Source organism: Protopterus annectens, chromosome 9.part0, assembly GCF_019279795.1.
Source record: "Protopterus annectens isolate FY-2018-M chromosome 9.part0, PAN1.0, whole genome shotgun sequence".
Lineage (NCBI taxonomy): Eukaryota > Metazoa > Chordata > Ceratodontiformes > Protopteridae > Protopterus > Protopterus annectens.
The window spans coordinates 1174906013-1174917474 of record NC_056743.1 but is presented as its reverse complement, the minus strand read 5'-3'; positions in this window follow the sequence as shown (position 1 = coordinate 1174917474).

The following is an 11462-nucleotide window of genomic DNA, read 5'->3' as shown; positions in this document are numbered from 1 at the left end:
TGCAAGAAAAATATTTTCTGACTTTTCTCTAAATGTCACAGACATCTTTGATACTACATTCAAGTCATCTTAAAATGTAAAGTAGCATAAACAACAAACAAAGTTTAAAGCTTAGCATTTCAATACTGTGATGCTACTTATGTAAATGTGTCAAAAGAGGTGACAACTGCCTTTGAACGACTAACTGATCTAATTGCTGGAGTAACTCACTGAAAGTAGGGTCATTGAAATGTTCTTTGATCTGTTCAAAATGTATTTTGTGGTCTTCTGTATTTCTGTTTGCTTTCATAGTATGGTGATACACAGCATCTGGGAGCATACCTGCTGAGCTTGGGTGAATAATTCTGGAGAGCAAGACCCGATCTAGAGTGCTCTACTTGTGACTTTTATCAATTCTAGTGGACTATATGATTTGTGTTAGTCCAAACAGACTAAATAGGTGGATAAATCTTTGGAGTTTGAAGAGTGGAAATATGTTGCCCAGTTAATGTTAAATGATCCTAAAATTAGTCAGTCTAGTTTGACTTTTGGGGCTATCCAGGACAAAATATCTTCTAACCTGCCAATATTTGTTTTTATACAATTTGGAAGAAAGTAAATGGATGCTTCACGTAACTTTTGATATGTATTTAGTCTGACAGATGCTAGTATCTGAGATTTGCTAAGCATAGTATATATTTAACACCGGTGACTTCTAAATTGTTAGGTAAGAAGAGTTACAATGTCTCCACTCTTTTAGTTAATCTCTCTATCCTATGTATGTTGTCACCTGCTGGGACTATTTACTCATCTAATATTGGAGGTGGAATATTCACTTTATATTATATCCACACAAACAGTCTATTTTGTTACAGATACTTACTGCATTGAGGTGAGTCCTGTAGTAGTGGACCATTGTATACTACTTCAGTTATAACACAATGGTCCAGGATTTGGTGAAATGTCATTACAGATTGTGAACTCTGTTGCAGCTGATGAATATTGTTGAAATAAAGAATATTTCAGATTTTCAGTTATTACGTATTCTTTTTTTTTTTGTCTAAGGATTTCTTTAAAGATCAAGTATCTGTAGTAGAACAAGGTGAATTGCTCAAAGTTTTGAGGTTTAGCAAGTGTCACTATCTTTAAAACTGATAGTAACCTTTCCTGGGAACAGTTGCCTGAATTACACCAACAGCCTGAATGTAATGCAATATGGTAAATTGCTAAGGTTGTGCATAATTATAATAATGTTATGCAACAGCATTGTTTATGAAAATATTTAGTGGATTTATAGAAGGAGGCTGATGTTTTGTTAAGGCATTTGCTATTTTGTATTTTTTTAACTGACGTAAACTAGCTTTGGTTCTGCATTTGATGTTACATAGCTATGAAAACTGAGGAACCATGGTGTGGGAGTTTGAGGGAGCAAAGTGGACCACCAATCACAGCAGGCAGTCCCCAGTGTACACATGAACAAGAATGAAGATGCTCACAAAAGGAAAAATAAAACAGTATGTAAAAATAGCTTTATGGCCAACAGCTAGAAAGTGCAGTAGTAATGAGTGTGCCTCAAAAAGTTTTTCCCAGCTATGCAGGAGAACTGTATGGAGATGGGAAAAAGCACAAAGGTGCCAGTAATGGGAAACAGAAGTGTTTCACTTTTGCATTATCCAGACCTTGTTGTTAACCTACTGGTAAGAAGAGAGACAGAGAGAAAGAAAAGAAAGTCCAAAAACTTCCCAAAAGAAGCTCAGACTGATAAAGATGGTGCCTATGTTTCGTCAGTGCTCTTCAGCATGTAACAGTACCAGCTGAGAAGGGAGTACTGAAGTTATACAGTCAGTTTACACAACAGCAGCAGCTTTCTCCGTAACAGGACAGCATATCTAATTAGAACAAATATAGACAGTACTTCAAAAGTAATTATATGAATGTCACACTACCTAAAATAAGTAGACCAGAAAGCATTGCACCAACATGCTAGGGGTGGGGGGGTAGGATCACAGACTGAATAATCTGGTAGATAGCAGTATGTATTTCTTGCTGCTAATTTGAGTCTTGTTTTTTTTTTATTTTATTTTTTTTCCCTTGTAAGGAAGCAAAACAAGCTACAAGATATGTCTTAATGAGAAAAAGCAGCAGTATAAAAGGATCAGAGAAGATGTATATAATAAGGAAAAAAATATCAAAGTTCCTGTCATAATCTTGTACTTATTTACCTACTGTCAATTATATGAAAAATGTGTGTGTATAAATACAGTTTCAAATAAAACTGCTGTCACATAACTGCACCATTTTGTTACAGAAAAGGTTCTCTGAACCAACAAACCCACTTAAGAAATGAAGTGAATAAATAAGGTATATGCTAGAAGTCAGCAATGCACAAGAGATCTCAGAAAGAGATGTTTATACAGCAGTACAGAGAGGAAAAAGATGGAGAATGATAGGCAGATTAAAGAGGAAAGTGTAGAAAGGATAAAGATGGAGAGTCAAAAATAAACTAGTAGTAAGCAGTACATAGCAGTATCAACAAGCATAATTAGAAGTTATGTACCTACCATAACGTTCCATGTTAGTTGTCTTCTCTCGCCTTCTTTCTTGCTGGATGGGTTCGGAGCCGACTCGGCACTTGCTAAGCTCGAGAGCTAATTTTACCAGCTCGAGGCAACCCTATATCCCATGATGCAAGGCAGAGATTACTCAGATCTCGTTTGGTAGCTAAAGAAATAGCAGTATTTTCTTCCAACTTAAGAGGAGGAAGAAAATAAAGATACTAAACATCATAACCCTCTAGAAAGGAACAACATAATCTAGTGACACTAGGAGTTGAACAGCTAGAAAAAAGGTAATAACCTCTTAATAGAAGATGTATAATCTTCCCGGTCTGACCAGACTAGGGGGATGGACGGCGGGACGCAAGAAAGAAGGCGAGAGAAGACAACTAACATGGAACGTTATGGTCGGTACATAACTTCTAAATGTTAAGTTGTCAATCTCGCCTTCATTCTTGCTAGATGGGACCGCGTCCCTAGCACCTCTATCCTGGGTGGCTCAATGGAACAGACTCTTGAGAACGGTGGAACCAAAATTTGCTCTGTCTCTGGAGACCAAATCTAATTTGTAATGTGAAACAAAGGTATGAGGAGAGGCCCATGTGGCTGCTGCACAAATATTGTCTATTGGAAGTCTAGCTTGAAAAGCTGTAGATGCAGCTAGAGCTCTGGTAGAATGGGCTTTTGGGTTAGAAATCAACTCTTTGCCTCTGAGCTGATAAATGTAAGTGATCACAGAAGACAGCCACCTAGATAAAGTTACCTTAGAAACTGGAAGGCCTTTCCTGTTCTCTGCACAGGATAGAAATAGTTGATCAGATTTCCTAAAAATTTTTGTCTTATCCAGATAATATCTGAGCTGGCGGTGAACATCGAGATAATGTAACTTTTGTTCAGCTCTATCAGAATAATTCGGAAAAAATACTGGAAGATCAATGGATTGATTTAGGTTAGTTTGTGATGCCACCTTTGGTAAGAAAGACGGATTAGTTCTTAGGGAAACCCTGTCTTTGTGGAATATTAGATAGGGAGGGCGAACACAGAGAGCATGAAGCTCAGATACTCTTCTGGCAGATGTAATGGCAACTAGAAAAAGTGTCTTCCAAGAAAGCAATTTCAAAGAACAGGCAGCTGCAGGCTCGAACGGGGGAAAAATCAAGGATGTTAAAATTAAATTTAGATCCCACTGTGGTGGGGGGTCTCTAATCAGAGGTTTCAATAAAAAGATACCTCGAAGGAATGCCTTGCAAAGTTTATGTGACATAATAAACCAAGAATAAGTCCAAAACCAAAATGACCACAATCCACGGGAAGGCAAGACAACACAGCAACAAAATAGCGTATACTCGTTTATTATCCGCTTTCGTAAAAAACTTCCTCAGAATAAACACATGTAGCAAAGCCTCTTTCTTAAATACTAATACAAAATCATGTGATTAATTAAACAATTAAGTATTCAAAAAAATAAGATTCCTTTAAAATTTCTTTAAAACCTTTCTTTTGTTAAAACACAAAAAACATCAATTAATTTATTATTTGTTAATTATCTCTGAACAAAGTGAGAATAAATTAGTCCCCCAACTTTGTTTACATTTAGTTTACGTTGTTTTAAGAAACACTTAATGTTAATAGTCTCGTTGAGACCCGGGGCAGTATCAGATTTTAATTTGATCTGCCAATGTGTTTCTCTTTGCAGAAGATAGTTTTTAAAGTCACCTTCCCTCAAGTCCTTCTGTCCCACTTCTAAAACAGAAAATAAAAATTTACTGAAAGATGGACAAACTAGTGAATGCTTAAAAAGGGCGTTTTTGTCATCTTTAGATTTTATGGAGTATAAATGCTCCCTAATTCGGGTCTTTAACTCCCTGGTGGTCATCCCTATGTAGAACGCAGTGCAGGTTGAACATAAGGCAATACAAATAACCCCACTGGTGTTACAATTCACATAACCGGGGACCTCCAAGGTCCTGTTGGAAGTACTAACTGAAATATAAGGACCCATAGAAATGAAACGGCAGATGTTACACTGGTTACAGATGTGCATGCCTCTCTTATGGGACACAAAATTGAAACTCCTTCCCTGCTGGTTTTCCAAAATCCGTTTTAAATTAAAACTATTTTTTTGGACAAACATAGGTTTTTCTCCCAGGGTATGGAAAATGTCCTTGTTTCCTTTTATAATTCCGCAGTTTTTGTTAATAATATTTTGAATGCTTCGACAATCTGAGCTCATCTCCAAAGAACAAATTAAATTAGCATTCATTTCTTTATCAGTATCGTTCTTAAATGAAAAATGCACATCATCAGGTTTTAAATTTAATAATGGAATGTATTTGTCCTCCCTTTTGGACCAAATATCTGCCCTAGTACAACCAAGGGTGGATTCATCATAACCTCTATTGATGAATAAAGAGGTAATAAAGGCAAATTCATGAGTCAAGTCGGCATCTTTAGAAGTCATGCGGCTTGCTCGAATGAACTGCCCTCTGGGGATGTTATTTATAATGCACTTGGGATGCCTACTCCTATAATGTAGGTACCCATTATTGAATGTCATCTTCCGATAAATACGACTGTGTAGTCTGTTTTCCTCAAAATCCCATTTAAGGGAGACATCCAAAAAGTTGACATCCAACCCTTCCGTTCCAATCGTAAATTTTAAATAATTTGAAAGGGAATTGGTATCAGTATGAAACTCATTAACAGTAGTAGTGTCCCCATTAATTATAAAAAACAGGTCGTCCATAAAACGACAAAAAAAACAAATATTGTATTTATCAGCCAGGATAGGGAGGAATTGTTTTTCCCACCAAGACATAACCAGGTTGGCAAATGCTGGGGCTGCTGAGGAACCCATGGCAACCCCTCTTTTTTGCCGATAGTATGTCTTCCCAAAAAGAAAAAAGTTGTTCTCTAAAGTAACTTCTAATAACCTACATATGAGAGAAACCATGTCATTAGTGAAATTGGAACAACTAATAGTTAAAAAATTCCGAATAGCTTCAACCCCTTCATGATGGGGAATACACGTGAAAAGGGAAACAACATCAAGGGTAAACATGACCTGTTTGTTAGGGTTAAAACCACAGGTGGTGACAAAATGATTGATTTTTTTAAGAAAATGCCATGAATCCCAAATAAAGGAAGGTTGTGTAGAAACAACAGGCCCTAGGACTGCATCAAGGAACAAAGCCAATCCTTCAGTGACTGAATGGGGGGCCGACACTATAGGCCTAAATGGTGGATTTAAGGTTGACTTGTGAACCTTAGGGATCCCAAAGAGTACCCCTATCCTAGGTTGATCATTAGTACAAAATTCATATAGTTCAAAACTTATTTCCCCATTCATAAGGGCGTCATATAAATATGACTGAATTAAACGATAATATCGCTTAATTTCAAATAATGAAATTGTTTCATATTCTTCCCTGTTATTTAACAGATCTAAAATGCCACTTACGTAAGACTCCTTCCTCATAATAACTATGTTGTTCCCTTTGTCACTTTTCATAAAACGGAATTCACCCGTCATAGATTGTAAATTTTTGATAGCCTGCCTCTCATCGTTTGTTAAATTGCTCAATAAACTAGAGTCATGTCTCAATAAACAGTCAACATCCTGAATGCATGTTTCCTCAAAAACCTTTAAAGTATGGTGTAACTTAGGACAATAAAGTGAAGGTTTAACAAAAGTACGTTCATTTGTAGATAAATCATGCAGTAAATAATGCAAGTTCAGCTTTCGAGAATATTTCTTAATGTCGATAACAGTCCTCACATAGTTAGCCCTTGTTTGAGGAACAAAATTAAGCCCTAATTTCAAAACATCCAATTCATAACTACTAAAAACATGGTTAGTCAAATTAATAATGCTAAAATGGTCGTTCGTAGCTTCTAGGTCTCTTCCCCTGAGGACTGAGAACCCAGAAAAGTTCGACTCCTGGTTAGCACTGTCTTGGTTGCAGTTTGGTTCCTCCGGTTGGAAAAAGAACCTGATGATGGTAGGGAGGTAGAATTCCCTAATTCTGTCCCGGCAGCAGTGACATTACTACTTTTCTTAATGGTATTGTCTACAGTAGATAGTAGTGGAAAGTTCTCAACACCTACTGAAGGATTCCCTTCAGCTTGAACAACCTCGTTAGTAGTGCTTTTATCGGAAGGTAACTTGGTTGCCGTTCTTTCATAAATGTTGGACCTGTAAACCCGGCCGTCACAGAGGAATGATCCCGCAACAATTTTGAATGCTTCCTATTTATGTTATCAAAAGAAATCTGTTCAGTTTCTTTAGAGACGGAAGCAAAAAACTCGGAAAACTTTGGTTCACCTAAACTCTGCTTTAAGTATGTCTCTAATTCAGTGATTTCTTTCCTAAGAAGTTCCTTTTTGGCAATATTATTGTCAAAAAGCAGCTTTAAAAAACGGAGCCCTGCATCATTGAAAAAGGCAGTCAAGATGTTAAAAAAAGGATCTCCTGCTTGCACCCCATTGGGGCACTTAAAAAATCGTAACCCCTTAGGGACGATGTTAAGTTCCAAACAACGTGCAAAATAACAGTTTTCTACATGTACTGCATCGTACCTTTTTAAAAGCTTTGTCAACTGCCCGCGTTTTAGGTTGAAATCTTCATTGTAGTATGTATCAGAGGTTCCTTCCACAGTTCCTAACTCCTTGAACGGATTCTCCGCACAGTCGAAAAACTCCTGAAAAGTCGCCCGACCAATGATGCGTTGTTGATTCGATACTGCTGGGTTCAGCTGTCGTGTAGTTCCTTCGAAATTGACACCAACCTCCAATTCGTTACTGAACCCTACTGGACTGGAGGCTCTAATGGTGGTCTCCGGATCATTGGCTTTAGAAACCAAAAATTTGAGCGAGTTCTTAATTTTTGTAAGAGTGGCAAGCAGTAACATATTTAAATTCCCCGCTTCAGTAGAGGGAGTAGCATGAACACTAAGGTTCAACAGAGGGTCGTCAATAGCCTCGGCCATGGAAAAACACAACCAAATAAACCAAGAATAAGTCCAAAACCAAAATGACCACAATCCACGGGAAGGCAAGACAACACAGCAACAAAATAGCGTATACTCGTTTATTATCCGCTTTCGTAAAAAACTTCCTCAGAATAAACACATGTAGCAAAGCCTCTTTCTTAAATACTAATACAAAATCATGTGATTAATTAAACAATTAAGTATTCAAAAAAATAAGATTCCTTTAAAATTTCTTTAAAACCTTTCTTTTGTTAAAACACAAAAAACATCAATTAATTTATTATTTATTATGTGTTAATTATCTCTGAACAAAGTGAGAATAAATTAGTCCCCCAACTTTGTTTACATTTAGTTTACGTTGTTTTAAGAAACACTTAATGTTAATAGTCTCGTTGAGACCCGGGGCAGTATCAGATTTTAATTTGATCTGCCAATGTGTTTCTCTTTGCAGAAGATAGTTTTCATTCGAGCAAGCCGCATGACTTCTAAAGATGCCTACTTGACTCATGAATTTGCCTTTATTACCTCTTTATTCATCAATAGAGGTTATGATGAATCCACCCTTGGTTGTACTAGGGCAGATATTTGGTCCAAAAGGGAGGACAAATACATTCCATTATTAAATTTAAAACCTGATGATGTGCATTTTTCATTTAAGAACGATACTGATAAAGAAATGAATGCTAATTTAATTTGTTCTTTGGAGATGAGCTCAGATTGTCGAAGCATTCAAAATATTATTAACAAAAACTGGGGAATTATAAAAGGAAACAAGGACATTTTCCATACCCTGGGAGAAAAACCTATGTTTGTCCAAAAAAATAGTTTTAATTTAAAACGGATTTTGGAAACCAGCAGGGAAGGAGTTTCAATTTTGTGTCCCATAAGAGAGGCATGCACATCTGTAACCAGTGTAACATCTGCCGTTTCATTTCTATGGGTCCTTATATTTCAGTTAGTACTTCCAACAGGACCTTGGAGGTCCCCGGTTATGTGAATTGTAACACCAGTGGGGTTATTTATATTGCCTTATGTTCAACCTGCACTGCGTTCTACATAGGGATGACCACCAGGGAGTTAAAGACCCGAATTAGGGAGCATTTATACTCCATAAAATCTAAAGATGACAAAAACGCCCTTTTTAAGCATTCACTAGTTTGTCCATCTTTCAGTAAATTTTTATTTTCTGTTTTAGAAGTGGGACAGAAGGACTTGAGGGAAGGTGACTTTAAAAACTAAACTATCTTCTGCAAAGAGAAACACATTGGCAGATCAAATTAAAATCTGATACTGCCCCGGGTCTCAACGAGACTATTAACATTAAGTGTTTCTTAAAACAACGTAAACTAAATGTAAACAAAGTTGGGGGACTAATTTATTCTCACTTTGTTCAGAGATAATTAACAAATAATAAATTAATTGATGTTTTTTGTGTTTTAACAAAAGAAAGGTTTTAAAGAAATTTTAAAGGAATCTTATTTTTTTGAATACTTAATTGTTTAATTAATCACATGATTTTGTATTAGTATTTAAGAAAGAGGCTTTGCTACATGTGTTTATTCTGAGGAAGTTTTTTACGAAAGCGGATAATAAACGAGTATACGCTATTTTGTTGCTGTGTTGTCTTGCCATCCCGTGGATTGTGGTCATTATGTGACATAATGTTGTGGTCCAAAAAGCCTATATGAAAATTTGAAATGGCTGCCAGTTGAACTTTCACTGTGGAAGAAGAGGATCCTGAATGAAAAATGTCAGCTAGGAAGTCCAATACCGAATGAATTGGAGCAGTATAGGGGTCTATGTTCCTAGCTTTTGCCCAGAAAGAGAAACGTCGCCATTTACTAGTGTAAATCTTTCTGGTAGAAGATTTTAGGGAAGCTACTATGATATCCCATACAGGATTAGAAATCATAGGAAGCCTGGCTAAGGATGGAAGTGGAGCAACCAAGCAGTGAGGTTGAGAGAAGGTATGGATTGGTGCAGTTGACCCGACTGGTGGGTCAGAAGATCTGGAACCGGGTCCAGATGCCATGGCTGTACCAAGAGGTAATGATGTAGGAACGGAAACCATATCTGTCGAGGCCAATAAGGGGCAATGAGAATCAACTTGGCTCTCAAGGCAGTTGCTTTCTGAATTAGCTGAGGTATCAGCGGAAAAGGTGGAAAGGCATAAAGAAGTCCCCGGGGCCAATCTTGGGTTAGAGCGTCTCTGGGGGGATGGCCTGGAAGGGGGAAGAGAGAGAAGAAGTCTGTTTTGAGGTGTAGTGAAAAGGTCGCAGCAAGGAAGGCCCCACTTCTGAAAAATCTCTTCCGTCACTGACTGTTTGAGAGACCACTCGTGAGGCATGAGAATAGCTCTGCTCAATCTGTCCGCTATGATGTTGGATTTCCCGGGGATGTGCATTGCTATCAGAAACCGGTGAGAGGAGATTGCCCATTGCCAAAGTCTGAAAGCCTCTCGACACAGTGGATAGGACTTGGTTCTGCCCTGTTTGTTTATATACCACACTACGGACATATTGTCCGTTTGGACTGCAATAGTTCCCAGAGGAAGAGTCTCGTTGAGGGCTTGCAACGTTAAAAGCACTGCTCTCATCTCCAGAACATTTATGTGCAGATGATACTCGAAAGGTTGCCAAGTGCCATGGACCATTCTGCCCTGATAATGCCCCCCCCCCACCCGATCAGGGAGGCATCCGATGTAACCGTGGCAACCGGGGCAAGAGGAACAAATGGTCTGCCTTGATGGATTTGAGGGGACGATATCCACCAAGTCAGATGTCTTTTGCAAGTTGGAGTTACTATGATCTCGTGACGCATGGGAAGTTGTTGAAAGGACCATTGGGTGAATAGCATCCATTGTAGAAGCCGCATGTAAAAGCGGGCGAGGGGTAGAAGTGTTATGGCAGCCGCCATAAGACCCAGTACTTTCAGAGCAAATCTGGCCTGAATTTTGTTGCTGAATAGAATCACTTGGACGTGTTTTTGAATGTCCAACATCCTTTGGTCTGTCAACCTTGCTGAAAGTTGTACGGTGTCCAATCTTGCGCCTATAAAATTAATATATTGACAAGGCGACAAGGCAGATTTTTCGAAATTTATAGAAATTCCTAGCCCTCTGCAAGTGTGAATGGTGTAATTTCTGGCTTGGAGAAGCTGATGCCTGGTGGTGGCAGTGAGGAACCAGTCGTCTAGATATGGAAACACCTGGAATCCTTGACGTCTCAGATGAGCCGTAACCACTGCCATGCATTTGGTGAACATTCTGGGGGCTGTAGTGAGTCCAAAGGGCAGGGCTCTGAATTGGAAGTGACTGGTCCCCAGCCGGAAGCGGAGAAATCTTCTGGAGCGTCTGTGAATTTTTATGTGATAGTACGCATCCTGAAGATCTATCGAGCACATCCAATTGTCCTTGCCCAGAAAGGGCAGAATGGACTGAAGCGTGACATTCCGGAATCTTGATTTCTTTACAAACTTGTTGAGTTTGCTGAGATCTAATATTGGTCTCCAGTCTCCTTTTTTGGAACTAAAAAGAACCTTGAGTAGATTCCGGATCCTATTTGGTCTGCTGGGACTGGCTGGATGGCTCTTTTTACTAGCAGTTTTGATATTTCTAGTACTGCTAATTCCCATAGACCGGGTGGAACGTCTGGAAGGGTTCCCTTTTGTTGAATTGGGGTTTGAATAAAGGGAATTTTGTAACCCTCGGATATAATTGACTGTACCCATTTGTCTTGAGAAAGGGAAAGCCAGGCTATTGGGTACAGCAATAGTTTTCCCCCCGACTGCTTCCGAAGGCGGACAATTGGGCAACATCTCAGGGATGCTGGAAGGGTTTGTCAGAAAGAGTCTCTCTGCTACCCTGATTCTGCGGACCACCTCTGCCCCTAGGGCGGCGTCTATTATTGTTACCCCCTCTGCCTCTGGGGGTAAACTG